A 25,702-nucleotide genomic window follows, 5' to 3' on the forward strand; every position below is an offset into this window, starting at 1 on the left:
AGTATGTTAGTGATTCATTGGCTGTTTGTGAGAATAATGTTGGAAGAGTTGGCACTAGTTTGTTAGTGAGTTACTTCAGTGTCGGCAGTTGTGAGCACTAGATTCATTTTTGGGTTCGAAATTATTGGTGAAGTGCGTTGCTTTGTAGTTAAAAATTTGATTTTATGTTTTGCTTTTTGTTAACTGTGGATATGACAACTACAGTATGCGTCACTTCAGCCACCCTATCTGGTGCTAATAATGATTAAAAAGGTTAATTCTCATACCATTGTTAATAAAATTAGCTATTGGACTTTATACACGAAACAGTTTCTAACACTTATCATGAAAACAATCATATAATGAGATTTCATTATTGAATAAGCACACCAGGTAATAGCACAATGCTGAACATAGCATAAATGTAATTGCAAACAGAGCTGAAGGCTCTTTAATACACTTCGCTTATCATAAAAACACATTGTACCGGGAGCAATCAGTAATTGCTAATGGAGAGAGAGAGAGAGAGAGAGAGAGAGAGAGAGAGAGAGATAGTCAGCCAAATTGCTATTTGTTTTATGACATGCAATGAATCAGTGAATGGATGCTGTAAGTAGCCCGCAATCCCCACATTGATAAGTAAAATAGTTCCTCTAGATGACAGCTGCTCAAAGCAAAGCATATTTTACTTAGATTCTAAAGAACATAAGTACATGATATACTAAACAACTTAGTTCATGGGCAGATTCTGCCATGTGCCAATGGGGGACAGTATGCTGAAAATGACTAAATTCCTAAAGTTATTTGGTTTAATTACTGAGTAGTGATGTTGTTAGAACTTCAAGTTTAACACATATATTTCGGGACAACACAACAACACATATAAGTCACAGAGTAAGTTGACATGTGTATTCGTTAGGATTCGAATAAGCACTGAGTCCCAGTCTAGCGGCCACTGCTCGGCTGGCCGCTTAGGTGGCGCAGCTGCTGCATGGCTGGCAGACAGCGCCGCACGTAGAGGACGCGCGTAATTGCGCGGCGGCACTTTGAATGATCAGCGAGTCACAACACTTTTCCCCCCTTTTAAATTGTTGCACTGGTGTTGATGGAGGTGTCCTGGAGATGGCTAACGTCCATAGGCGTTGTTTGACTCGCCGTAAAGTCTCGAGGAGGCGGCTTCCCGTACGAACGGAAGTGTCCCCGATGATAACGGGTCGAGATGACAGGAGACGTAGGGGTCAAATCTGCTGGGGCCCCATGCACCAATCTGCCCATTTTGGCAAGTCCAGTTGATATGACAGGAGACATGGGCGATGTGTCAGCGTCCATTGGAGGAGGAGGCGAGTAGATTTGCTCAGACAGAGGATGGTCCTCCGGTTCCTGCATGGGCACGTCTCCTGGTGGCGTCCATTCTGGTGCTCACATCGCGATGACGGTGAGAGGGCTGCGTTGTGAGTATTGAGAGATGCCAAGATCCCGAGTGTCAGGTAGAGTCAAAGGTGGTGTGGCGGCATTCGGAACAGGCATTGCTGGCACCCGAGGCCGAAGCTGGTACGAATGACGCACTGCAACACCCGTGTCCATCTGGATTTCATAAAGGCGTCTGCCACAGTGTTTTGAGATGCGGCCCGGGCTCCATTTTGGCCGCCTGCCATATCCCCGTACCCAGACGAGGTCGTCGGCGGTGAACCGGCCAAGTGAAGGCACCCGCGGCCGTGAGGGGGGAGGCCGCAGAAGATGAAGTAGCGTGCGGGGCTGTCGGCCATGTAAGAGCTCAGCCGGGCTGTGGTCGCCCATGGGGGTGAAACGGTAAGACGCCAGAAACTGGAGAAGCGCCTCAGCAGCAGCAGAAGAAGTCAGAAGTTTCCGCATCTGAGCCTTAAATGTGCGGACCAGTCGTTCAGCCTCACCGTTGGATTGTGGATGGAACGGCGGGGCCGTGACATGCGTAACTCCGTGACAAGCACAAAAATCCGCAAATTCAGAAGAGGCAAATTGCGGACCATTATCAGTAACAAGAGTAGAGGTGAGGCCTTTCTAAGAAAAAATGCGGGCGAGAGCACTGGTGGTTGCCGCGGTGGTAGACGACGTGCAACGTACAATGAAAGGATAGTTAGAGTAGGCGTCAATTACGAGGAGCCAATAAGTACCTAAAAAGCGTCCCGCAAAGTCAGTATGAATGCCCACCCAGGGCTTCTCAGGTGAAGGCCACGGTGAAAAGATGACTTCGGGGCAGCAGCCTGTGACGCACAAGGGCCGCAGGCAGCGACCATGTGTGCTATGTCAGAGTCGATGCCAGGCCAGTACACATGACGGCGCGCCAGAGATTTTGTGCGAGACACACCCCAGTGCCCTTGGTGGAGGCGGCGCAAGACCGAAGCACGCAAAGACGCAAGTACCACAACACGCGGCGAAGCATTGTCAGTGGAGAGGAGGATAACACCATCCCTAGCCGTGAGGCGGTAGCGCAAAGTGTAGTAGTTCCGCAACGGATCAGAAGTCTTAGCGGACGGGCAATCTGGCCAACTCTTCTGAATACAGCGTAAAACCCGGGAGAGGGTAGGGTCAGAACCCGTAGCAGCTGCCAGCCTGTTCCCAGTGATGGGGAACCCGTCCACAACCCGCTGCTCGGCAACATCCGGGTGGAAACACAAAAGTTCGTCCCTATCGAATGCCTGATCAGGACCCATGGGAAGGCGAGACAGAGCATCAGCATTTGCATGTTGAGCCGTTGGCCGGAAATGAATCTCATAATTGAAACAGGACAAGTAAAGAGCCCAACGCTGGAGGCGGTGTGCAGCCTTGTCGGGAAGTGACACTGATGGATGAAACAAGGAAACAAGTGGTTTGTGATCCGTAACAAGATGAAATTTGGAGCCATAGAGAAAAACACCAAACTTATGAAGAGCATAAATGATGGCCAAAGCTTCTTTCTCAATTTGAGAATATTTTCGTTGGGCATCCGTGAGCGTTTTGGAGGCATAAGCAATGGGTTGTACCGAACCGTCAGAAAAACGGTGCGCAAGGACTGCACCGACCCCGTATTGAGAGGCGTCTGTGGCAAGAACAAGATGTTGGCCAGGTCAATAAGTAGCCAGGCACGGGGCCTGTTTCAGCATAGTCTTTAATTTCTGGAAAGCCGCTTCACATGACGCGGACCACTGAAAAGGCACGTTTTTATGCAACAGGCGATGCAACGGCTGAGCCACCGAAGCCGCAGACGGTAAAAACTTGTGATAGTATGCTATTTTCCCCAAGAAGGCCTGCAGTTCCTTAACAGATGTAGGGCATCGATCGCAGCAACAGTGTGTTGAAGCGGACGAATACCATCCCGAGAGAGTTGAAACCCCAAGTATGTGATAGATGCCTGAAAAAATTGTAATTTCTGAAGATTACACTTAAGACCGGCAGTCTGTAAGACATGAAAAAGTGTGCGGAGATTTTGAAGATGTTCTTCAGTGGTGGAGTCAGTGACAACAATGTCGTCCATGTAATTGATACATCCAGGGACAGGGAGCAATAATTGTTCCAAGAATCGCTGAAAGAGAGCAGGGGCACTAGCAACCCCGAATGGCAAGCGTTGGTATTGATAGAGGCCGAAAGGCGTGTTAAGGACCAGAAACTGCCGGGAAGCAGCGTCGAGAGGAAGTTGATGATAAGCTTCTGACAGGTCAATTTTAGAAAAATACTGGCCTCCAGCAAGTTTAGTGAACAGTTCTTCAGGACGGGGCATAGGGTAAGTGTCAATGAGGCATTGAGCATTTACAGTGGCTTTGAAATCGCCACAGAGACGAATATCACCATTTGGCTTAGCAACTACGACAACAGGAGAGGACCACTCACTGGAAGTGACACAGGAAGCAAGACCCCTGACGCAGTGAGACGATCCAACTCCCATTTTACCCGATCACGAAGGGCCACAGGAATGGGCCGAGCCCGAAAAAACTTAGGCCGAGCAGTGGGTTTGAGCGTGATATGAGCTTCAAAGTCGTTTGCACGGCCTAACCCAGGAGAAAAAGGGACGAAAATGTCGTCGACAAGGAATCCAGTTGAGCATAAGGAATAGCGTCAGAGACAATATTGACAGAGTCATCTATGGAGAACCCAAAAACATGAAAGGCATGGAAACCAAAAAGATTTTCTGCGTTGCTCTGGTCGACTACAAATATGGGAACAGTGCAAACGACGGATTTGTAAGGTACCTCAGCATTAAACTGTCCCAAGAGAGAAATCTTCTGTTTATTGTACGTCCGTAATTGCCGAGTGACAGGGGACAGGATTGGAGAACTCAGCTGAAGATATGTCTCAGAATTAATTATAGTGGCAGCAGAACCGGTATCCACTTGCATGCGAACATCTCGACCAAGGATTTGGACAGTGAGGAATAACTTCCCTGAAAGGGAAGAAGTGCAATTGACAGAAAACACAGAATCAGAATCAGCGTCATGTTCATGAACATCATGTATGCGGTCGGATTTACAAACGGAAGACACATGACCTTTCTTTTTGCAATTGTGACACACAGCCCAACGTTGGGGACAATCCTCGCGTGAATGTTTCGTAAAACACCGCGGACATGAAGGAAGTTGCCGGGGGTTTTGCTGCAGTTTCTTAGCGGGTTGTTTACGGCTAGGCCGAGGCTGCGCTTGGGATGATGATGAGGTTTGGTTTGTGGGGCGCTCAACTGCGTGGTTATCAGCGCCCGTACAATTATCCAATCTTTGCTCAGTCCAATTTCACCACTTTCCTGGATGATGATGAAATGATGAGGACAACACAAACACCCAGTCATCTCGAGGCAGGTGAAAATCCCTGACCCCGCCGGGAATCGAACCCGGGACCCCGTACTCGGGAAGCGAGAACGCTACCGCGAGACCACGAGCGGCGGACGATGCGCTTGGGAGCGCACTGCAGCCACATCGACCGGCGGGGACACACCGCACGTGTCGTCAACAGCGCACAGAGGTTGTATTTCCCCGACATCACCCCACACTTCTATTTGCGCCCCAGCGGCGCGAGAAATTTCAAGAGACTGCGCAATGGAGAGAACTTCATCTAGAGTCGGATTCGCCAACTGAAGGGCACGTTGCCGAACTTCTTTGTCGGGCGCCGACCGGATAATAGCATCCCGTACCATGGAATCGGCATAGGATTCTTTGTGAACGTCAGTAACAAACTGACACTTACGACTGAGGCCGTGAAGTTCAGCAGCCCAAGCGCGATAGGATTGATTTGGTTGTTTTTGACAACGATAAAAGGCAACACGAGAGGCTACCACATGCATTTGCTTTTGAAAATAGACAGACAGAAGTGAGCACATTTCAGCGAAGGACAAAGACGCAGGATCCTTCAAAGGAGCCAATTGCGACAACAACCGATACATTTGAGGTGAAATCCAGGAAAGGAACAGAGACTTACATGGTTGTTCGTCCGTGACATGAAATGCCAAGAAGTGCTGTCGAAGACGTTTTTCATAATCAGACCAGTCTTCCACCGTCTCGTCGTAAGGAGGAAAAGGAGGTATAGCCAACGACGAGAAATGCCCCGCATTTGACGCCGCGACGAAATCGCGAATCGCCGCTGTTAGAAGCGTTTGCTGTTCAAGGAGATTTTGCAAGAGTTGCTTGACAGTAGCCATGGAACCCTGTGAGTCAAAGGTGAAAAGGAAAAATCCACTACCTCGTCGCCAATTGTTAGAACTTCAAGTTTAACACACATATATTTCGGAACGACACAACAACACATATAAGTCACAGAGTAAGTTGACATGTGTATTCGTTAGCATTCGAATAAGCACTGAGTCCCAGTCTAGCGGCCGCTGCTCAGCTGGCCGCTTAGGTGGCGCAGCTGCTGCATGGCTGGCAGACAGCGCCGCACATAGAGGATGCGCGTAATTGCGCGGCGGCACTTTGAATGATCGGCGAGTCACAACAGATGTGTCACATTTGTGGAGGAGGAACGAGACAGACCAAAGTTGCTGCACCTCGGACCAGGCACCACTATATGTGGCGCTATCAGGTGGAAACATATGGCATTCCATCCAGAGGGGTTCCTGGCTTGATAACTCTCAGCTGGCCATTCAAGACATGCAGAGTCCACCAGTAAAATGAATAAACTCTTTGTCTGGCTCTATCAAGATATAGATATTGTTCGATTTGAGTTACGAGTGTGTTGTAGTATGGTCTTTCGTTCAACAGATGTTAACATCTTCATCTCGGTATTGAGAAAACAAGATGGCTGGAACACGCTTGACATTCGAGGAAAGAAAATGTATTGTGAAGTGGTTTTTCAAGTTTGATAATGCCGTTGAAGTGCAATGTCTGTGGAGATAGGAGTTTGAAACAGAACCACCAACCCACCAAACAGTTAAATGCATCATTGACAAGTTTGAATTGCATGGAACGATTTGTGATATTCAAGAAGAAAGATCTGGAAGACAGCGTACAGCTACAAGTCCTGCTTTGTCGGCTCTCATATTGGAAACTTACGTTAATTCTCCACTGAAGTCTGTTACGCAATGCGCACGTGAAGTGGGGGTTAGCAGTACAAGTGTACGAAGAATTCCGAAAGCTGCAAAGTGGAAAGTTCACATTCCATGATTACTGAACACGATCAATGACGACGATCCTGATCACCGAATGCAATATTGCAAATGGTGTGAGCAAATGGTAACTGATGACGAACAATTTGTGATGAAGATAGTGTGGAGTGACGAGGCACAATTTAAACTTAATGTAACTGTGAATTGGGATAATAAAGTGTACTGGCACCGGAAAATGAGGATAAAGTGGTCAATGTACCACTTGTGGTGTGGACTATCATCTAGGGGCTTAGTAGGACCCTTTTTCTTTGATGCTGCTGACACTGGAGAAGTGTACCTGGAAACATTGCACATATCAATTTTACCAGGTATACGTGCACTTCATGGAGCTGATGAAGTCTTCTACTAACAAGACAGGGCACACCCACACTAGTGCCCAGACGTAAGAGGTTTCCTGGATGAAAATTTTCCAGGGCATTGGATTGGACGAAGAGGGCCCATTGAGTTCCCTCCACAGTCACCATACCTAACACCTATGGACTTTTACTTGTGGGGAACTGTGAAAGATAACGTCTGTCGATGCATGCCAGAGGAACTTTGCCAGGGGATTACAGCGACTTGTGCAGCGATCTCCAATGTAACACTGACTGACATAGTTGCGCCGACTGCTCGTCATTTTGTTATGTGTATAGCCACCAACAGTGAACTTTTTGAACTTTTAAAGTAACTATGTGCTACACTGAAGGTTGTACAACATGTGTGATCAATTATTAAGTGTAACATAAGGATATAAGTAATACTTTTCATTGCTTAAAGCATGGATACATTTTTCTGGTGGACTCTGTATTATTTTTGCTACCATTCACCGATTGAGTTTTGTGTTCATGAGATTGACAGAATGTGGGAGACTGGTTTTCCTTTTGTAGGGATATATGTAAAGAATTTACCAAGTATGGGAGAAAGTTGGAGGAGGGGGACAGGAGAGAGAGAGAGAGAGAGAGAGAGAGAGAGAGAGAGAGAGGTTTGTAGTTGAAGCTGTTCAGTCCGCATTTTGGAAGCACAAGTTTGGGAAGGTAAATGTATTGTGGGAATGTGAGTGTTGGTGGCTGTAGTTTCAGAGTGAGGGTTATCTGATATTTTTAGAATGATGGTGAGACTGACAATACAGGTATTAGTGGGTTTAGATGATGAAAGTATTACTATTGTGTCAGATGCATTTTCTTCTTATAGGGATTGAGGTACCAGGTTTGTCGACTCGTGTGTGATTCTGTGGATTTCGTTTGAGATACAAAGTCCACAATACTAAGCCACACAGCTACAAAAAATAGATAACAGAAATTTCACTTGATCTCACTCACTTCAAGTGATATTTCAAATATCAGTATTTTTTAAATTGTGGTTTTGTTGTTTGCTTGTTTTTGTGTTTTTATTTGTTTTGGAATATCTTTGTTTATATTTAGTTCAACCCAGCCCAAAACCTCCTTAATTCGCATGGTTGTCTCATTAGCTTCAAGTTATTTCTGCAATTAAATACTGTGTCTGTTCGATTGTGTAATGAGTGAATGAGTGACATCACAGTCACCATACCGTGTAAGCTTGGGGGGGGGGGGGGGAGGGGGGGGGGATTGAAAAATAAAACTGCATGCCTATTTTATCCTGGCTGACTACCTCATGACATCACTGGAGCTCAACTGGGCTGAACTGATTTGTCAGATGATGTGGGCAAGGGAAAGAAGGTTGTGGATCACCACAGGGAGGGTTGGAGGGCAGGATGGCTGGTACGGAGGGGTAGTAATTGTCTAGGGTAATAATGTAGCACTAGTAAGCCCCCCAAGGACCAAAGCACTTCGTCCACAGTGCTCACTGCCTATCACTTATTTCACAGGCATTGCAAGAGCAGGCAGCCTGTGGTTGCTGTACTAGGTATCATGCGGCATGTCCTCAGTGAGTGGCCCTGCCACACAGCCAAGGACTCTATATAGCTTTCTCACAATGTAGTGGCAGTAATGGGCCTGCCACGTGTTGGAATACATTTACAATGTTTTCTATGGAGAATGTGCAAACTGTGTCCCGAGATTCACCAAATATTACACAGTGACGGAGTATGATTACGTATAATGAAAAATTCATTTGATGATCAAATATTGATTATAACTGAAGGTCATTGATTTAGCTGTGGAATTGTAAGTTTATGTGAATGAGTAACTGATGAGATAATGCTCACATTCAGTATGCAGCTAAAATCAGACTGACAACAAGACATACCTTCAACAAAGCAAACAAAACTGATTTACACTGAAGATCATGATAACCGATTATAGTTGTAAACTTTGTTTATAGTTCACAAGAAGAGTAAGTACAGAAATCAGACAAGTGAATTAATAGCACTATTTCAACTGCACTGAGAGGAAAGACAAAGGAAGAATAATGTATAGTGATAGGTAGTGATGGGTATTATTCGAATAAATTTCTGTCTGGATACTTATTGGAATAATTAGATCATTCAGACAGATCTACTTTCCGATAAAATATTCAGGGGTAAAGGGATTATTCCTCTCCATAAATCAAAATAATTATTTGTTATTTAATGTCCGTAACTTAAATAACGAATAACTTAACATGCCACAGTATTTTTCTTTGTTTACTCCTTGTATAGGATTCAAAATTAGTGTGTTTGTTCCCTTGGCTACATGCAGTTTCTATCTGATAAATAACTTATTAGTGCAGAATGAGATTTTCACTCTGCAGCGGAGTGTGCGCTGATATGAAACTTCCTGGCAGATTAAAACTGTGTGCCCGACCGAGACTCGAACTCGGGACCTTTGCCTTTCGCGGGCAAGTGCTCTACCAACTGAGCTACCGAAGCACGACTCACGGCCGGTTGGTTGGTTGGTTTGGGGGGGATTAAAGGGACCAGACTGCGACGGTCATCGGTCCCTTTTTCCAAAAAAAAGTAAAACCACCCAAAGAGAATAAAAAATGAACAACAGGAAAGACGTCAGACGACACAGGACAAGAAATACTCCTACAGAGATCAGACGAAACAAATTAAAATCACACAGAGTGTGACAGTGGTTGGCCGACCATAGAGATAAAAAGGAAAAGCCAACCACCGAGAACACATTAAAAACTCAGCGTAAAATCGTAGGCCAATGGCCAGAATCAACACAAAAGAACAGAACAAACACTCAGAGTAAATAATAAAAACCCCCTGCCTGAATAAAACGGAAAACTAAGTCAGCCATACCAGGGTCATCACATAAGAGGGCAGGGAGCGTATCAGGCAGCGCAAATGTCTGCCTGACCACAGCTAAAAGGGGGCAGGCCAACAAAATGTGGGCCACTGTCAAAGCCCCCCCGCAGCGACATACAGGAGGGTCCTCCCGGCGCAGTAAATAACTGTGTGTCAGGTGGGAGTGGCCAATGCGGAGCCGACAAAGGACGACAGAGTCCCTGCGGTTGGCTCGCAGGGATGACCGCCACACAGTCGTCGTCTCCTTGATGGCACGGAGTTTATTGGGCATGATCCGATTGCGCCATTCAGCGTCCCAAAGCGCAAAAACTTTGCGGCGGAGGACTGCCCGCAAATCAGTCTCTGGGAGGCCAACGTCCAGAGACTGTTTACTCGTGGCCTCTTTCGCCAGGCGGTCAACATGTTCATTGCCCGGGATACCGACATGACCGGGGGTCCACACAAAGACCACAGAGCGGCCGCAACGCGCAAGAGTATGCAGGGACTCATGGATAGCCATCACCAGACGAGAACGAGGAAAACACTGGTCGAGAGCTCGTAAACTGCTCAGGGAATCGCTACAGATAACGAAGGACTCACCTGAGCAGGAGCGGATATACTCTAGGGCACGAAAGATGGCGACTAGCTCAGCAGTGTAAACACTGCAGCCAGCCGCCAAGGACCGTTGTTCAGAATGGTCCCCTAGAGTTAGCGCATACCCGACACGACCAGCAACCATCGAACCGTCGGTGTATACAATTCCAGAGCCCTGATACGTGGCCAGGATGGAATAAAAGCGGCGGCGGAAGGCCTCTGGAGGGACAGAGTCCTTCGAGCCCTGTGCCAAGTCGAGCCGAAGGCAAGGGCGAGGAACACACCACGGGGGTGTACACAGAGGCGCCCGGAAATGAGGTGGAACTGGGAAAAACCCAAGCCCGCAGAGAAGCTCCTTGATGCGTACGGCGATCGGACAACCCGACCGGGGCCGACGGTCTGGCAGATGGACGACCGACTGCGGGAACAGGACACGATAATTTGGATGCCCGGGCAAGCTAAAAACATGGGCAGCATAAGCGGCCAGCAAACGTTGGCGTCGGAACCGCAGTGGAGGTACACCTGCCTCCACTAGGACGCTGTCCACAGGGCTGGTGCGGAAAGCACCAGTGGCAAGGCGTATCCCGCTGTGGAGAATTGGGTCCAGCACCCGCAACGCAGATGGGGATGCTGAGCCATAAGCTAGGCACCCATAATCCAGGCGAGACTGGATTAACGCCTGGTAGAGCCGCAACAGGGTAGATCGGTCGGCGCCCCAGCGGGTGTGGCTCAAACAAAGCAGGGCGTTGAGATGCCGCCAACACGCTTGTTTAAGCTGCCGGATATGAGGCAGCCAAGTCAACCGGGCATCAAAAAGGACACCCAAAAACCTGTGGGTCTCCACCACAGCAAGAAGTTCGTCGGCAAGATAAAGCCGCGGCTCAGGATGGACCGTTCGGCGCCGGCAGAAATGCATAACGCGGGTCTTGGCAGCCGAAAACTGAAAACCACGCGCTACAGCCCAAGACTGCGCCTTGCGGATTGCGCCCTGTAGCTGACGTTCAGCTGCTGCAATGGTAATAGAACTATAGTAAAGACAGAAGTCGTCAGCATACAGGGGAAGCGGAGACAGAATTTCCTACTGCCGCAGCGAGACCGTTTATTGCAATTAAAAACAGGCAGACACTGAGGACAGAGCCCTGGGGTACCCCGTTCTCCTGGACGAGGGAGGAACTATACGAGGCCGCGACTTGCACGCGGAAGGTACGATACGACAGAAAATTTCTGATAAAGATCGGCAGAGGGCCCCGAAGACCCCATCCATGAAGCGTAGAAAGGATGTGATGCCGCCATGTCGTATCGTACGCCTTCCGCATGTCGAAAAAGACAGCGACCAGGTGCTGACGGCGGGTAAAGGCTGTACGGATGGCCGACTCAAGGCTCACCAGATTGTCGGTGGCGGAGCGGCCTTTACGGAACCCACCCTGAGACGGAGCCAGAAGGCCCCGAGACTCCAGCACCCAATTTAAGCGTCGGCTCACCATCCGTTCAAGCAACTTGCAAAGAACGTTGGTGAGACTAATGGGACGGTAGCTGTCCACCTCCAGAGGGTTCGTTCCAGGTTTCAAAATGGGGATGACAATACTTTCCCGCCATTGCGACGGAAACTCACCCTCGACCCAGAGACAGTTGTAAAGGTCGAGGAGGCGTCGCTTGCAGTCCACTGAAAGGTGTTTCAGCATCTGACAGTGGATGCGATCTGGCCCGGGAGCGGTATCAGGGCAAGCGGCAAGGGCACTCTGAAATTCCCACTCACTGAATGGAGCGTTGTAGGGTTCAGAAGCGTTGGTGCGAAAAGAAAGGCTCCGACGTTCCATCCGCTCTTTAATGGAGCGGAAGGCCTGGGGGTAATTCGCAGAAGCGGAACTCATAGCAAAATGCTCTGCTAAGCGGTTTGCAATGACGTCGGAGTCAGTACAAACTGCTCCATTCAGTGAGAGCGCAGGGACGCTGGCAGGGGTCCGATAGCCGAAGACCCGTCGAATCTTGGCCCAGACCTGCGATGGAGTGACATGGAGTCCAATGGTGGACACATACCGCTCCCAGCACTCCTTCTTGCCTTGGCGGATAAGGAGGCGGGCCCGCGCACGCAGCCGTTTGAAGGCGATAAGGTGGTCCATGGAGGGATGTCGCTTGTGACGCTGGAGCGCCCGCCGGCGATCTTTAATCGCTTCAGCGATCTCAGGCGACCACCAAGGCACAGCCCTCCGCCGAGGGGACCCAGAAGAACGGGGAATGGCAGACTCTGCGGCAGTGACGATGCCGGCGGTGACCGATGTAACCACCGCATCAATGGCATCAGTTGAGAGAGGCTCAATAGCGGCAGTGGAGGAGAACAAGTCCCAGTCAGCCTTATTCATAGCCCATCTGCTAGGGCGCACAGAAGAGTGACGCTGTGGTAGTGACAGAAAAATCGGAAAGTGGTCACTACCACACAGGTCATCATGCACACTCCAGTGGACAGATGGTAAGAGGCTAGGGCTACAGATTGAAAGGTCAATGGCGGAGTAGGTGCCATGCGCCACACTGAAGTGTGTGGAGGCACCATCATTCAAAATCGAGAGATCGAGCTGCGACAATACATGCTCAACGGTGGCGCCTCGACCTGTTGCCACTGACCCACCCCACAGAGGGTTATGGGCGTTAAAGTCGCCCAGTAATAAGAAAGGTGGCGGCAATTGGGCTATCAGCGCAGCCAGGACATGCTGCGCGACATCACCCTCCGGTGGAAGGTAAAGACTGCAGACGGTAAGAGCCTGCGGCGTCCACACCCTAACAGCGACAGCCTCTAAAGCTGTTTGTAGAGGGACAGACTCGCTGTGAAGAGAGTTAAGGACATAGATGCAGACGCCACCAGACACCCTTTCATAATCTGCTCGGTTCTTATAATAACCCCGATAGCCACGGAGGGCGGGGGTGCGCATTGCTGGAAACCAAGTTTCCTGCAGAGCAATGCAGAGGAAAGGGTGAAGGCTGAGAAGTTGGCGGAGCTCAGCTAGATGGTGGAAGAAACCGCTGCAGTTCCACTGGAGGATGGTTTTGTCCATGGCTGAGAGAGGCGTGCCGGGACTGGGACGGCAGATTACGCCGCTGGGTCACCTGCTGCCTCCGATTGAGCACCCGTGTTAGTGCTATTGCTATTCACGGCGTCTGAGGGACCGGCGAGATCGAGGTCCTCAGCGGACGCCAGAATCTCCACCTCGTCCCCAGACGCAGAGCTAGAAGGTTGCGATGGGGTGGCTACCACCGCGCGTTCCTTGGGCTTAGAGCTGCTCTTCTTTGATTTCTCACGCTGCTCCTTGGGTTTAACTGGCTGGGAGGGCTTCACCGATTCAGTCTCCGGGACTGAGGAGGATCGGGAAGCCCTTCGACCTGCAGATTGTGGGCACTTACGCCACTGGCTATCGTCAGCCTTCCCGCCGGTGGAAACCTGGGAAGGGAGGGACCCAAAGGACCTCTTGCGAGCGTGAGAAGCCGAAGAAGTTGGGACACTTCTCCGGCTTAGAAGCGGGGACCGACGTCCCCGATGGGGGGGATGGTGTTGCTCCTGAGGTAGGTGGCACAGGAGCAACCCGGTGGGTAGAGCCCCCCACTGGCAAGGGGGCAGGAGGAGTTGTACCACTCGTCGATCCAGCCGGAAGGCGCGAAACTGATGGGGCTAGCACAGGTGTTGTAGCAGCGGCGTAGGAAGTTGTCATTCGCACTGGATGTAATCGGTCGTACTTCCGTTTGGCCTCAGTATAAGTCAGTCTGTCCAGGGTCTTATATTCCATGATTTTGCGCTCTTTCTGGAATATTCTGCAGTCTGGCGAGCAAGGTGAATGGTGCTCCCCGCAGTTGACGCAGATGGGAGGCGGGGCACATGGAGTATCGGGATGAGACGGGCGTCCGCAATCTCGACATGTGAGGCTGGAAGTGCAGCGGGAAGACATATGGCCGAACTTCCAGCACTTGAAGCACCGCATCGGGGGAGGGATATAGGGCTTGACGTCACATCGGTAGACCATCACCTTGACCTTTTCCGGTAACGTATCACCCTCGAAGGCCAAGATGAAGGCACCGGTAGCAACCTGATTGTCCCTCGGACCCCGATGAACGCGCCGGACGAAATGAACACCTCTACGTTCTAAGTTGGCGCGCAGCTCGTCATCAGACTGCAAAAGAAGGTCCCTATGGAAAATAACACCCTGGACCATATTTAAACTCTTATGTGGAGTAATAGTAACGTTAACATCCCCCAACTTGTCACAAGCAAGTAACCTGCGTGACTGGGCGGAGGATGCTGTTTGTATCAGTACTGAGCCAGAGCGCATTTTAGACAAGCCCTCCACCTCCCCAAACTTGTCCTCTAAATGCTCGACGAAGAACTGAGGCTTTGTGGAGAGAAAAGACTCCCCATCAGCTCTCGTGCAAACTAAGAATCGGGGCGAATAACTGTTACCTCCATCCTGGGACTTACGCTCTTCCCACGGCGTGGCCAGGGAGGGGAACGTTTTCGGATCGTACTTCTGAGCATTAAATTGAGCCCGAGAACGCTTAGAGACTGCTGGCGGCTGGCCGCCAGCGAGAGATGATGTACCACGCTTCATTGCAGGTCATCCGCCCTGATGCCACCTACTCCGACCAAGGGCCCTCCCCACGGGCGCCACCCAGCCACAGCAAAGGCCACCTGGCAGGATGGCCGTTGCCAGGAGTCCTGATACCCCAGGAGGATAGGCATCTACTCCTTGGCATACGTGGGGAGTTAACGGCGCAGGCATCAGTAGAGCGATCCCTGTGTTGTCAGGGGGCTACAACCAAGAGGGTACATGGCGGCCCCACCACAACGGACTGGCTACCGTGCTGGATCTTAGGTGCAAAACTGTCCAAGGTCGTCGTCGCAGTTAAAAGAAACACTGCAGAGGGCAGCGTGGTAATCGCACCCAGGGACGTATCCCCGCCCTAAAGATCGAAAACGAGCGGGACATCATTGCAACGACGTGAAAGCCGGCTAAAGGTCTAATTGCACGACGGATACAGTGCACCATGTAAGGCGCCCTTCCCCAATTGGCTCGCTCTTCGGAATAATTTAGAAAGATGGAGGTCAAACCCGAGAGGGGACCATCACATAAGGCCGAAACAAGTGAGACTCCTTTTAGTCGCCTCTTACGACAGGCAGGAAAACCGCGGGCCTATTCTAACCCCCGAACCCGCAGGGGGGTCACGGCCGGTACTCACAGCTTTACTTCTGCCAGTACCTCGCCTCCTACCTTCCAAACTTTACAGAAGCTCTCCTGCGAACCTTGCAGAACTAGCACTCCTGAAAGAAAGGATATTGCGGAGACATGGCTTAGCCACAGCCTGGGGGATGTTTCCAGAATGAGATTTTCACTCTGCAGCGGAGTGAAAATCTCATTCTGGAAACATCCCCCAGACTGTGGCTAAGCCATGTCTCCGCAATATCCTTTCTTTCAGGAGTGCTAGTTCTGCAAGGTTCGCAGGAGAGCTTCTGTAAAGTTTGGAAGGTAGGAGGCGAGGTACTGGCAGAAGTAAAGCTGTGAGTACCGGCCGTGAGTCGTGCTTCGGTAGCTCAGTTGGTAGAGCACTTGCCCGCGAAAGGCAAAGGTCCCGAGTTCGAGTCTCGGTCGGGCACACAGTTTTAATCTGCCAGGAAGTTTCATATCAGCGCACACTCCGCTGCAGAGTGAAAATCTCATTCTGGAAACATCCCCCAGGCTGTGGCTAAGCCATGTCTCCGCAATATCCTTTCTTTCAGGAGTGCTAGTTCTGCAAGGTTTGCAGGAGAGCTTCTGTAAAGTTTGGAAGGTAGGAGGCAAGGTACTGGCAGAAGTAAAGCTGTGAGTACCGGCCATGAGTCGTGCTTCGGTAGCTCAGTTGGTAGAGCACTTGCCCGCGAAAGGCAAAGGTCCCGAGTTCGAGTCTCGGTCGAGCACACAGTTTTAATCTGCCAGGAAGCTTCAACTTATTAGTGGTTTGTACAGAAATGTGCCCCAGTGGTTCAGTGGGCGCATCAGTATCAAGGAAACTTATTGCAATTTGTAAAGCTAAAGAAGCTAGCAAACAAAGGTGCACACTTGCTGTGTGCAAGAGCTATAGGGGAGGTTGTAAAAAAGTGGGTTTTTCCAGACAACAAAGATAAAAGGTTTGGGGTATGATCCCCCATTGGTCCTATGATTTTTCTGTTGCTTATCGCTTCTTTCACCAACAATGAGAAAATTTCAAAGTCAAGTTGCATTGTGTTTTTGACTACATGCTGAACTGTTGGTCCCCTTCTATTTGACTGTATAAGTCAGTTCAGAGATTGGAGTCAAGCAAAGACACACAAGATGCCTATTAAAGCACTGCTGTTTTCAAAGCAATCTTCAGGTTGCGCATAGCTTTACTTGCATTCCAGCATAACAAATGCAACAAGAAAGTGCTCCATATGCGAACGGCCTTAGCAGTTACACTATTAATGCACCCCAATTCAACTGACTCTGCACTTGCCTGTAGTTCCCACCTCCCTCTGCTAACACACGGAATTGCTCTGTGTAAGCAGCCAAGGATGAGTATGACGCTAAAAAATTTCTCGATCTGCAAAATCCTTCTGCACTGTAAGAAGACTGCTAACACTGTCAAATATGGGTTTCTTGTGATATAATTATTCAATTCATTCATGATTGCAATGCCACAAACTGGGTGAACAAAATAAGAACTCAGTGGTTACTAATGAATAACAATAACAGACATTAAAGCTTCCTAAGATTTTGAGGAATGCTGCTGAATATCCAGTCATCTGAAAGTTTAAGGATTAAGGCCAAGTAAGTTTTCTGTTAGAAGAAGGAACAGTTTTTCAGCCCAACAAGGTTGTATGCAGTTACATAGAGCTTTAAGTATACAAAAACGTTCACAATACTGCAGCACATTGGCGAATTTTTCATCGAGAAAGTATCAAGGGACGAATGGAAGACTTTTCGCCTTTCTGTATCAGATGTAATTATTGCAACAATGCCTTAGTCACACTTTAAAAACAAACAGTTCACCGGTATTGCTGCCCAAGACCAAGGAAGACTTAAAACAAACTACAGACATAATTATAATAGCCAAAAAAATGTCAAAGAAATTGATACGGTGATGAGATTTTGGGTTCTTATTCTGCAATGCATACATGCAACTGTATTAATTTCTGGCATCAGCATGCCTTTATGCAATGAAATTTTGTTCTTTGGTCAGAGATACCAGGCATGGATAGCAGTTTTAAGCGCGCACCGGGTGAGCCTGTGATGACTGGTGAACTAGACGACAGAGTGTGAAGTAGACCATGTAGCGAGAGCCAGGCGCATGCCAATTGTGGACTTAAAGTGTGGGAAGTGCTACAGCATCATCTGAGTGATGGGTCATTGGCCCGGAGGTTGCTGTCTAGTCAGCAGATGGCGGGAGCACATCACACTGAATTTAGTGCCTCACTCTCCTGATTTTGGTAAGAGTCAGCATTCAGTTTGGAATCTGAACTGGGTCATTTGCCATGGCTGGAACAGTAATTCATCTGTCTGTGAACGACTCCAGTCATGTAAAGGTTCATTCTGTAACCTGAACTGTTTTCAGTTAGCAAATCTTCTGAGCATTTTTCCTATTTCCTCTGGAACGCATCACTTGGATGTTGCACTGAAGCAAGAGTTGGGCTTACCATTGACTGTAGTGACACAAAATTGTACCCCAGCAGTGGTCTGCAAATTTCAGTGATGTGTGGCTAATGGGGTGCCTTTCTGAAATATACTTTCCAGGGTGTGTAAATCATGTTGAACTGTGTGCATGATATTCTAGGGAAGTGAAGTCAGCTCAGGGCACTTTGTGATCATAGATACATGTTCTCAGGTTCCACTGGCCAAAATCTGCATGAAAGGAAGCTAATTAATTTCTGTGATTACAAAGCTTCAATCAATCCCATCAAGGTTATCTCTGTTGTTCCAAGTTGCCTCTTGTTCGTGAGGCAGAGTGAATGTAAAGTTGGTTAAGACTGGTAGTGATAATTTGTCATTTACAGAGTTTGTCCTTAGCCTGGGATTGCAGTAAAGTGAGCCATGTACTGATGCCTCTGACACTGATGAAAGGTTGATTTGTGTGCAGCTGCATTAGCACATGTTATGCTTCAGTGAATCTTAATTAAATTTTGTTACCGTTTCTTCTGTAACTACTAACACTGTTTTCTCACAACCGGATAGGTTAAACTGGCATTAAATCATTCATGTGTCAGTATCCCTATGGCTAGTTACGATGCACTAACGTTTAGGAGTTTTTGAACTCACACCTATTTGGTTTACAAAGAATATCTTAGATGATTTTAAATTTTTAAAGTTATTGGTTTCAATGTTTAAAGAAAAAGAAAATTTAGGGAACCTAGAACTTCAAATTTCGGTGATTATTCTAAATACCTTTGGTCATTGTGATTTTTTTTTAATGCTTATTGGTCCTAATGTTAAAGGGAAATAAAATTTTGGGTAACTTAGAATTTCAGTAATTATCTTTAAATATTTTGAAGCATTTTACATTCTAATAAATTTGCATGATATTAATGTTTTAAAAATTGCTTGTTTTAATGAATGAATATTCTCTACAGAAGTGGATGCCTGTGTAAACTAAGTAATCCAATAAATATTCGGCTACCAGAACCATTGTGTTCTAGCTTGACCAGCTCCAAATGTTACCTTTCCCTTTCGAATCCTTAAGAGAAGCTATCAGAAATCGAGGTGGGTTACAATAGATTTTTGTTTTAGTGAAACACTATTAATGAAGATGGATTTGATAGTAATTTATTTTATTGATATTGACTCTGAGGTGTGTACACAAAGGTATATAAAAAACTTCCTGTCGAATTAAAACTGTATGCCTGATCAAGACTCGAACTCGGGCCTTTGCCTTTCACGGGCAAGTGCTCTACCAACTGAGCTATCCAAGCACGACTCATAACCCAACCTCACAGCCTTTATTCTGCCAGTACCTTGTCTCCTACCTTCCAAACTTCACTGAAGTTCTCCCACGAACCTTGCAGAACTAGTACTACTGGAAGAAAGGATATTGCCTAGAAATGACTTAGCCACAGCCTGGGGGAAGTTTCCAGAATGAAATTTTCACTCTGAGATTTTAATCTTCCAGAAAGTTTCATATCAGCGCACACTCCGCCGCAGAATGAAAATTTCATTCACAGGTACATTATATATATATAAACAAAATAATGAGTTTCAAATGATTTAAAAACAAAATTTATTTTAAAGGTGACTGGGAAGCCGAAACTAACTCAAAATCGCATTGAAGTTATTTGGCAAAAACTAACTGAAGAATTGATGATTCCCAATTTTTGCTGAAGAAGCTTCTGATTTGAGAGTCATGTTATTATCCTAAAATGCGGATGATTTCAGGAGAAATAACACACTAATATCTTCTTTGCATGTGAAGAATGTATTTTCTTGAGTGTGTCACAATGGCAGATCTTCAAAAATCAAATAAGCCTTCTGATGAGATGTTGGAAAAAAAACTGTCCTGAAAACTAATTTTAAAAGATACAAAAACTACATTTGTTTACTAAATGACAAAGAACTGTTGCAATAAATGTCATTGGAGTTCAAATTTTTCTATTATTCGTAATGATTTTCTCTCTCTCTCTCTCTCTCTCTCTCTCTCTCTCTCTCTCTCTCTCTCTCTCTCTCTTTTTTGTCACATGAGAAATAAATGTTTTTATTTTTGTGAATTAATAATGCTACAAATAAATATTTTTATTTGTTACTAATGAATAATTTTCACCTCTATTTGTTATTCCAGTAACTTTTGCCCAACTCTGGTGCATGTGCTCACTGCAAATTTGCAGCCTATGTGCAAATGAGCACAAGCACATGGTACCCATATGGCCATGGACAAGTGCTCTCTCAATTGTGTTAGAGAATTGGTCATCGTCTGAATGTAAATAATCACCAATGGCAGCTAAGGACTTTCAACATAAGGCGTCACTGTCACCCTCAATCTGCCAACAGCCTTGCAAAGAGGGCAAAAGAGCAGACAGATTCAGGACACACTCTTGCCCTATGGGTGGGAAACTGCCACCCAAAGAAAGAAGAAGCATGCAATGATCAACATATGAGGATGCAGAAGGCATAGGAAACCTCTATCATGTCATGAAAAATCTAATAATCTTGGAGGTTTGGAATGCTGTCGGGGAAGGAATGGAAGGAAAGGTTACAGGAGAATATAGACTCAGCAGTAGGAATGAGAGACGAAAAAGAGGAGTAGAGTTCTGAAATAAATTTCAGCTAATAATACTCTGTTCAAGAATCACAAGGGGAGGATGTATAGTTGGGAAGGCTCTGAGATATGTGGAGATTCCAGCTGGATTACATCCTGATGAGGCAGAAATTGTAAAAATCTGATACTGGTTTGTTAGGAGTACACAGGTGTAGATATAGACTCTGATCACAATTTAGTACTGATGAAGAGTAGAAAGTAGTTTAAGAGAACCATGTTGCAGAATCAGTGTGCAAGGAAGTGGGATACTGAAGTACTGAGGAGTGATGAGATGCATTTGAAGTTCACTAAGGATGTGGATACTGCGATAAGGAATACCAGAGTAGGCAGTTCAGTTGAAGAGGAGGAGACATCTCTAAAAAGAGCACTAACAGGTAAACACACGTACAAGGAAGGTAACTGCAAAGTAACCTAGGGTAACAGAATAAATACTTCAAGTGACTGATAACTGAAAGAAGCACAAAAATGTTCAGAAAAGACCAGCATACAGCTACCTGAATTCCTTACGAATGAAATAAATTGGACATCCAGGGCAGGCAATGTGAAATGGCTGCAGGAAAAAGTGAAGAAACTGCAAAAGAAATGGGTGGGCTGACTCAGTACACAGAAAAGTCAAAACTACCTACGGTGAAATTAAAACCAAGGATGGTACATTATGACTGGAGTGGAAATTCCACTGTTAAACATGGAAGGGAGAGCAGATTGGTGGAAAGAGTACACTGAAGCCCTCTATGAGTGGGAAGTCTTTTCTGACGATGTGACAGAAGACAATCAGAGTAGGTATGGAAGACAAAGGAGTTCCAGAATTCAGAATTTATAAGAGCCCTGGAAGACTCGATATCAAATGAGGCAGGACAGATAGGTAACATTCCATTGGCATGTCTAAAATCATTGGAGGAAGTGGTAACCAAATGAGTATTCAAACTGGTATGTAGAATCTATGACACTGGAGACATACCATCAGACATTCGAAAAAGTGTTATCTACACTATTCTGAAGATAGCAAACGCAGATATTTGCACAAGCTATTGCACAATCAGTTTTTAAGCTCATTTATACAAGTTGCTTACAAGAATAATATAAAGCAGAACTGAAAGAAAACTGTGGCTACATTACATGAATATCAGTCTGGCTTTCAAAAAGGCACCAGAGACGAGTTCAGACAATGCACTTGATAATGGAAGCAAAGGCTTAAGAAATATCAATACACAAACATAGGGTTTGTTGATACAGAAAAATAAACTTATTATGCAAAATGGTGCAAGATGCTCGAAATTCTGAGAAAAATGGACAGGACATGTGTTAAGACATCAGGAAATAACCTCTGTGGTACTAGACGAAGCTGTAGAGGGTAAGAACTGTAGAACAAAGACAGAGATTGGAATATTTTCAACTAATAATTGAGGATGTTGGCTGCAAGAGCTACTCTGAGATGAAGAAATTAGCCCAGGAGAGGTATTCATGATGGACTGCATGAAACCAGTCAGTGCAGGATTCGTTCAAAAGCCCAGCAGCATTCTCAGTCTTATTTACACGCCTATGAGTGATTCAGCTAAATGGGAGTTGTTACCCCTACTCCCTCCACTATTCAACTGAATTTCATTACTTTTGACTGCTAACTCCTGGCGTATGAGAAAAAATTGGAGCCTAAGATAAACATAAAATGGGTAAACAGGATACTTAAAATCACATGGTATGAGATAGACTATAAAATGAAGTAGTTGTACCACTAAAGTAAATAAAAAGTCAAAGGAATAATTTTTAAAAAAGACAGTATATATTTTAACTTGAGGTAGTAACTGCCTCTACTCCTCTCAAGTAGTAACAGCCTCAGAGGAACTCGATCTCGCACATTAACCTGAAAACATGGTTGTACAGCCAGGATCCCAAAAGTGATATGTATCCATTTTACAATAACCTGTTCACTCTTGAAGTTACGTTATGAAGAAAATACATGTTACGTTTCAAATATCAAGTGGAGGAAAGGAAATTTACTTCAGCTCGTCTGAACTCAAATTCAGTGTAAAATCTCTCAAAGACCTGACAAGCAATTACTCTCTACCAAAAGAAGCCCTGATTTCCACAGAAACCACTACCTTCTCTAAAATTTAAAAGTGATGCAGATTATCGCTGATGTCCTGTACAGTGCTGTATGCAGTGTAGTTTGGCGACTTGTTTGCAGAGGAATAATGTTCCTCACCTTGCCCAGGTGATAGTACCTCTCGAGGGTCTTTGCCAGTGTACAGTGAAGACCTCAATAGTGGCGAAGGTGGAGAATGTGGTATTCAGAATGGCAGAGCTGGCAGAAGACGCAACCCGTCTTCCTAGGGTTAACAGAGATGGAACCCACTGTCTTGTGGACTGAGAAGGGATACTTTATGACAAAGGGAGTAAACCTTGACCGGAAATCCTTGATATATTGTATTTGTATAAAGAGCCTCTTCACTATACCAATAGTTTTCTAAGAAAATGGATAAGCTACTTGGGCCTTTAAGTCCTAAACAGCAGACCAAGCACAGGGACAACCAAAGCTTCCCCAGTGATTGGAAAGGTGGATGAAGGCTACAGCAGTTTCGGAAAATCCAGTTGTCATAACTATTAGGTCAGTGCATAAGTTCATAAAGTTTATGTTTTGCCTGTTAGTATGCCAGTTATTATGGGTTTATTTATTGACTGTCATTTTTTATTTGTAGTGCTCTGTTGATATTTGAGTTTACATATTGTCATTCTATCATTTGGAGATAGCGAGTGGTGCTAAGGGTGCTAGAAAAACGGAATGCCAAGTGAAGAAATCTGCACATTTCCAATATATTCTCATGTTCGAATTCAATAGAGGAGTGTCAGCAGTGGAGGCAGCCAGAAACACTTGCATCATAATGCCACTGGACAAAGCAGAGCAAGAAAATGTTTTTCTCATTCTAATAAAGACCATTTTAACATTGGTGACTTTCTACGTTCAGGAAGACCTTCGGGGTTTGATGAAGACCATTTAAATGCATTAATCCACACATCAATGTACTCGAGAACTGTCAAATGTGATTAATTATGATCATTTCACCATCATGCAAAATCTGCATGCAATGGTGAACATTCAAAAACTGGATGTATGAGCCCCACAATAATAATAATAATAATAATAATCCCCGTGGAGGCCCGGGAAAAGAATAGGCCTCCGGTATGTTCTGCCAGTCGTAAAAGGCGACGAAAAGAACAAACCACTAATAGGGCTAACCCCCCTTTTAGTGTGATTACTTGGTTCGGGACAGAACTAAAGAAGCCTCGGACAAGCGCCGTCATGGTCGGGGACGACGCTTGAACCCTATGCCCACCCACAATGGTAACGACACTGCTAGCCAACTGGAAAATGATTTAAATCCAAATAGAGGTGTTTTGCAGGATATGCTTCCTGCAACCACCCTAGAAGGAAAACAAAGACAGAGGATGAGATGGTCAGATGAAGTTAATCGACACCTCATGTTCTGTTATTACCAAGCAACAAACCTAGGAACCAACACAACTGGATACAGATCACAAGTATACATAACATTTATTACCAGATACCCGGAATTAAAATTTTTAACAGAACAACGACTAGCTGATCAGATCTGTGTAATAATAAAAAATAACAGGATACCCCAGTCAGAATTAGAAAACATCAAACAACAAGTACAACAAATACTGGAACAAAATAATGTGCAATCAGAAGAAGAAGAAAATACAGTAATGGACTCAAACATCCCAGAGCAAACAAACAAAGACCAACACGCATCATTAAACAATCAGAGGAAAACGAAATCTTAAGACAGCCACCAGAACAAGCACAAATAGAACACGAAGAGACACACGTGTCAGATATAGAAGAGAACTTTCAGCTGACATATATTGAATATAAAGACACAAATACAGACATTAGACCATTCTTGCATAGACCGCCAAATAACCCACAAGTCGAAACAACAATAAAAACTATCAACACAATCATACACAACAAAATAAATGAAAACACAACTATGGAAGAGTTACAACTACTGATTTATACTGGAGCACTCACTACACTAAATATACACACTAGGCAGAGATCAGAACAAACCAACACACAGAAGAAACCCACAAAACCAGCATGGCAACACAGGCTACAGATCAGAATAGAAAAACTGAGAAAAGACATTGGACAGCTAACACAATTTATAAGAAATGAAATATCAGACAAAAAACGAAAAGGGTTAGGTAAAATCTCACAACAAGAAGCAATAGAGCAATTAGATGAAAAAAAGCAGAAATTACAAGCATTGGCCAAACGACTTAGAAGATACAAAAAAAGTGAAAATAGAAGGAAACAAAACCAAACATTCAACACAAACCAAAAGAAATTTTACCAGACAATAGATAACACACACATTAAAATAGACAATCCACCAAACATAACAGACATGGAACACTTCTGGAGCAACATATGGTCAAACCTGGTACAACATAACAGGCATGCACGGTGGATACAAGCAGAAACAGACACATACAAGATGATACCACAAATGCCTGAAGTGATAATTTTGCAACATGAAGTCACCTGAGCAATTAATTCTACACACAATTGGAAAGCCCCTCGAAATGATAAAATAGCAAATTACTGGCTAAAGAAGTTCACCTCAACACATTCACATCTAACTAAATTATTTAACAGTTACATTGCAGACCCATACACATTCCCTGATACACTTGCACATGGAATAACCTATCTGAAACCTAAAGATCAAGCAGACACAGCAAACCCAGCTAAATATCGCCCCATAACATGCCTACCAACAATATACAAAATATTAACTTCAGTCATCACACAGAAATTAATGACACATACAACACAGAACAAAATTATAAATGAAGAACAAAAAGGCTGCTGCAAAGGAGCACGAGGATGTAAAGAGCAACTGATAATAGATACAGAGGTGACATATCAAGCTAAAACTAAACAAAGGTCCCTACACTACGCATACATTGATTACCAAAAAGCCTTTGATAGTGTACCCCACTCATGGTTACTACAGATATTGGAAATACACAAAGTAGATCCTAAATTGATACAGTTT

The 25,702-nt window shown here is 45.7% G+C and overlaps 1 protein-coding gene across 3 annotated transcripts in view; it reads right to left on the bottom strand.

Moving 5' to 3' along the window:
* LOC126188916 (serine/threonine-protein kinase greatwall) overlaps positions 1–25,702 on the bottom strand; it is a 132,374-nt gene that overhangs the window by 99,340 nt on the left and 7,332 nt on the right. The window lies entirely within an intron of this gene.

This window comes from Schistocerca cancellata, chromosome 5 (assembly GCF_023864275.1).
Source record: "Schistocerca cancellata isolate TAMUIC-IGC-003103 chromosome 5, iqSchCanc2.1, whole genome shotgun sequence".
NCBI lineage: Eukaryota > Metazoa > Arthropoda > Insecta > Orthoptera > Acrididae > Schistocerca > Schistocerca cancellata.